The sequence below is a fragment of the Nematolebias whitei genome, chromosome 17 (genome assembly GCF_014905685.2).
Source record: "Nematolebias whitei isolate Nwh7 chromosome 17, NemWhi1, whole genome shotgun sequence".
Taxonomy (NCBI): domain Eukaryota; kingdom Metazoa; phylum Chordata; class Actinopteri; order Cyprinodontiformes; family Rivulidae; genus Nematolebias; species Nematolebias whitei.
The window spans coordinates 39547294-39552877 of NC_056514.1; positions in this window are offsets into that span (position 1 = coordinate 39547294).

The window sequence follows — 5584 nt, forward strand, 5'->3', positions numbered from 1 at the left end:
ATCTCAGATTATTTCAGATAATCTCACATTATTTCAGATGAGTTCAGATTATCTCCGAGTTCAGATCATCTCAGATTAGTTCAAATTATTTCAGGTTATCTCTGATTATTTCAATCAGATTATTTCAGATCAGTTCAGATTATCTCAGATTATCTCAGTCAGGGTTTTTTTCTGCTTCCTGTTCACCCAAACATCTCAATATTTCGACACGGAGCTCTGAAAAGTTTCACATTGAGCACTTTATTTTGAAAATCTTTCTCTAGATGTCTGAAGAAGTAAAAGTATGTGCAACTAAACGAGCTGCCGTTAATCTGTTGGATTAAAAACTGAATTTTCTGCAACTTTCCGAGGTAAGCCAGCTGACTCAACCAGTTCTTGCTGAAGATGAAGATGCTTCGGCTGTTTTTTTAATTTTTTTTAGTTGGTTTAGATGAAGTTTATCGTCTGAGGATGATTTAATTTACATGTTTACTCACAGATTCAAACTCGGAGTTAATCTGGTCGGGTTTTTTGTCTCAAGTGAAACTTCAAGGCTGAGAGATCTCAGATATTTCCTCGTCACTTTCTGCTCGGGGCTTTTATTTTGGTGATTTATGCTTTTATGTTTAAAGACGAACCTGATTGTAGCTTCTGCTCTTCGCCGGCTGTTTGTAAAGTAAATAAATAAATTTAGTTTTAGGATCTTCGATATTTAAATCAGTTTTTTTCTCTGCTGATTGTAAATAAATCCGTTTTTATCAGCTGATTCACACAAAAACAGATTTAGTGACGGAGATTATAATCCTGGAGCAGCGATTTCAGGAACTTTGTTTTGACTAAGGATAAAAAGTGTTTGAACGTGAATTGTTTTGAAACTTTAAACTAAAAATAAAAACTTGTGCCTTTTTAACCGGAGTCGTTTGGTTTCTGCTCCAGATTAAATAATTTCAGCTGCTTTTAAAACAAAAACCTGAAAAGGTTTGGGGCGAACATGAACCGTCTCTGAAACACGTTAACTTTTTTAAAACTTCTGATTTTATTTTTGGTGTTTTTAGTTTGAGGCTGTTTACAAATTCTGAAGGTAAAAAATAAACGTTTGTTAAATCCAGATTAAAACAAACATCTGTACGGAAGTCTGAAAGATTTACGCAGAAACAGAAAAACGTTCAAAAAAGTTCTGGATTTTTATATTTTTAATGTCTAATTTTACCAGATGTTTTATTGTTCTTTACCTTAAATGTTTGAGATTTGTTCAGATTTAAAGTGTTTTTTTGTTTTTTTTACTAAAGATATTATAATATACCGTATATAATAAAATAAAAAAAAAATTAAATCTTTTTTTTTTTTATGTTGGAGAAAAAAAAACAGAAAAGTAAAAAGGTAAATTGAAATAAACGTGTCTGGAGAAGTTTAAAGGAGAAAATTAGAAGCTTTAAATTAATTTTACAATTTCATAAAAAATACAGTAAAATACGGTTAAAGAACAGTAAAATAAAATTACCTTGAGGTTTATTAAACTGGACATATTTATTTTCTTTAGTTTGTCATATTTATGTGTATGTATTTTTTTTTAATGTGTTAAATTTTTGGCACCTTTAGGCTTCCGTACATCAACCTTTAATTTGAGTTACTTCTTCTTTTTAGAGTTGAAACTTAAAACTCTGACATTTATGCCTGGACTCCATTAAAGAAACATTTGGCCATTTATTTATTTTAATTTATTTATTTTTGTGGCATGAATTCAAAGCTGAAAAATAGTTTTCTAAAACCTCCTGGGGGTATGACCTCTGACCCCTCCTCCTGTGTTGTGTTGTCATGGTGACCTCAGTAAACACAATGATTGCCCCCTGCTGGTGACAGAGCAGAGCTGCAGCTTCGATTCGCCTCTTTTCACTCAAACAGCTGCAGATTTGAAAGCAGCCGAAGTCTAAACAACAAACACCTGAACTGGTTCTGAAGCGGTTCTGTTTGGACTTTATTCAGCACCAGTTCAAGCAGAACCAGTCCCAGCAGCAGGCTGGATGTTCAGAGGTTTATTCTACGACATCAGGTGGTTTTATGGTTCGGAGCTTCTGGTTCTGGTTTCTGTCCGTGAAGCTCCCAGGCTCTGATTTCAGACGGCTCGACCTGAGCAGCTGAAGAACCGGAGAGAGATCAGCAGGTCCTTCTCAGCTGGACCCCCTCCAGCACCGCCCTCCTCGCTCAGGTCTGATCTCAAATTAAACCTTTAAAAGTAATTTAAGTGCATCACGCTTTATTTACAATATTTGTTCCTTTTAGATTTAAACAAATTTCACCCCAAACATCCAGTTTTATTGACAGTAGCTAAAAGAGCAACCAAACATAAAGCTGAGCTAAAATCTTTTTATTTAACCTTGAATAGCTAGCCTTTTATTTTAAGCTTGCCTGTTAATATCTTTAGCATCTAGTTAGCTTTATCATACTTTTAGCTTGCAGCTAACATTTTGCTACATTTTAGCCATATGATTGATACTTTTGGCTTTTAGGTAACCTTTCTTTGCTTTTAGCTTTTTACTGCTATTCAAAAAAATCTTTGGCTTTTAGCTTTTTTTTTCCAAAGTTTTAACTTTTCAGCCTTTTGCTACTTTTAGTTTACATTTAGCTGATTTTAGCTATTTGGCTACTTTTAGCTTCTAGCTAGCTGTCTTCTAATTTTTCCGTTAGCCTCACTTTAGCTTTTTTAATTCCTAGTTTTAGTTGTAGTTTTGGCGCAGTGACTGTTTGAGGCTTACTTTTCAGTCTTTCTGTCTGCCTGTCTTTATCTTGGCAGTCAGGCAGTGAGAAAGTGGTTACCATGGCTACCACAAAGAGCCTGAGGCAGCAGCTTGGTTCCGTTTATGCTTCTCAAATAGCTCGTGGACAAAATGTGGACTCAAAATATCGACTGAATTTTTTTCTTGGTGTCCTTCAAAGTCTTCAGAGGCGTTCCAGTTTAATCTGCTAATCTGTGTTTTATTGAGTCCAGTTTAATCTGCTAATCTGTGTTTTATTGAGTCCAGTTTAATCTTTTAATCTGTGCTTTATTGAGTCCAGTTTAATTGTTAAACTGTGTTTTATTGTGTTCAGTTTAATCTTTTAATCTGTGTTTTATCGAGTTCAGTTTAATCTGTTAATCTGTGTTTCGTTGTGTTAATCTTTGTTTTATTGAGTCACTAGAACATTTTATTGTGTGTGTGTTTGTGTGTGTGTGTGTGGGGGGGGGGGGCAGTGTCGGACACCCTGGACAAGTCAGAAGAGCCTACAGGGGCGGGGTCTGACACAGCGTTGACCAATCAGAAGAGCCTACGGGGGCAGAAGCCGGCAGGAAGCTCGCGTGAAGACGACCCGGGACGAGCCGAGACTCGGACTGGGACACCTGTTTGGATCTGACCCGAGTCTGCGACTGGATAGGAGGTAAAATCACCTGTTTGCTGTTCGATTCTGGGGTTCGGGGGTGGGGGGGTTCTGTGGACCTGGAAGGGTCCTGGACTTAGTTTCTGGTCTCTTTGGAGGACCAGATGAGGGTCCTGATTCACCTGGGTTCAGTTTTAGTGTTTTTAATCTCAGATTAAAGTTTCTCACCAAGATTCTCTGTATGAGGGACCTGTGTGTGTGTGTGTGTGTGTGTGTCTATCTGTGTGTGTGTGTGTATGTGTGTGTGTGTCTGTATCTGTGTGTGTGTATATCAGTGTGTGTGTGTGTGTGTGTGTTTTGGTCAGTTTGCTGTCATCGTGATGAAGAGCAGCTCTGACAGCTGTTCACTAGAAGACCTGTTGGTCTCTCTGAGCCCGGAGCTCTGCGGGTTATTTTTACTCGTCTAAACGGTGTCGGGTCGTTCACGCCCACTGCCACACATGCCAACAGCCGGTACACCGGGTCCAATTCCGGTTCCACTGTGGTTCTAATAAAGAGGGGAGGCAGCTTAAGGAAAAAAACAAACAAATGAGAAACTGATCAATTATTGGTAATCAAAACAAATTCAGTTAAAGAAGTTCTACAACTAATAGTTCATAATACTGATGATGATGAGGATATTTATTAATATTATAATGAGGATGATACTAATGATCATGATGATGATACTAATGATGATTATATTTATTAATATGATGATGTTATTAATATTATAATGATGATGAGGATGATGATGATCAGAAGTGGGCACAGTTCCGTTAATCCACAAACAGCTAATGGTTGAACTAATTTTCATTTATCACATTACACAAGCTTGTTCCTGTTGTGGGCGTGTCTTGAAGAGTTCACGAGGCACGCTATTGGCTGACTGCGTTCACCTGACAAGACGTGATTGGTCGATGCAGCTTCAACTGGAAGAAGACGAAGACTTGTGACGTGGACTGAGTGACAGTCATCTTTTTTTTATTTATTATTATTAGAATAATAACAACAAAACAAAAAAAAAACATACAAAAAAACTATGACAATGACAATTTCACATTTCACTGAGTGACAGTCGTCTTAGCGGTTAGCGGTTTAATGTTAGCTCGCTAATTTCTTAAAACTTGTTTAGTGTCTCAGCATTAGCAGAATATGGGTTAGCAAAGCTAACGTTTTGCTTAGCTGTGTCCATTACTGATGATGTTGATGGTGATAATGGTGATAATGGTGATAAAAATAGCCGTAATAACTATAGTAGTAATGATAGTAATTATAAAACAGTACCAATAATATAAATAATTAGAGCCCGATCAGTGTGGAAATTTTGGCTATCACTGATACCGATGTTGGGAGGGGAAGGCAGCCGCCGATCACCGATGTAATGGCTGAAATATATTTAGCTTTGTCCGCCCCAACAATCTAAGAAAACAACAAGTGGAGCAGGGCTTGTTTATTTAGCTCAGCTGTTAGCAACCATGAAGCTAATCAGGTCCACACTGTAGTTCTACTGTAGGTTTACGAGTGGTGCGCTGGTCATAAAAACAGTTCTCTATCCTCCACTATTCACCATAAAGTTATCAAGTGTGTTACAAAAATATAAATTAAACAAAAACTCCCTTCCTGTTCATTGTTTACACCGTCAGTCATGTTAAAAGTCTTATTAGTACTGACCGCAGAGTGTTTATTTTTCTTAGCAGAGAAGGAAAGATTTCAGACAATGTATTTCACTGAGGACAACAAAGAACGTAACTAACACCGATATATATATTTACCTCTACGTTAAAGTTTTTGTTCTGGATAAAGTTTACAAGTCAATTCAATAAAACGTTATTGTCCATAACATTCCATGAAATGAAGATTTATCTTTGACATCTGGCTCATAAAAAAACAACACAAGTTAAAAATGTCATAAATTGTATAAAAAGCTTTGCTAACCCGATAAAGAAACGTTCTAAAATACACGATACATTAAAAATATGAAAACATCCCAGCAGACAGGTTTATCATGTGAATATACTTTTAAATAGGACCCTTCACTCACAGCAGAGGGAACAAATGACTTTTTGTACCCACTTTGTTCTACCAGAGGAACCACCTCATTCTGCCAGATGGTACCAACCTGAATAATGGTTACAAGCCATTAGCCTATGCTAGGTTTTCTCACAAGCTAACTTGAGAAGCACGTAGCTAATGACAAGCGGGTTGGATG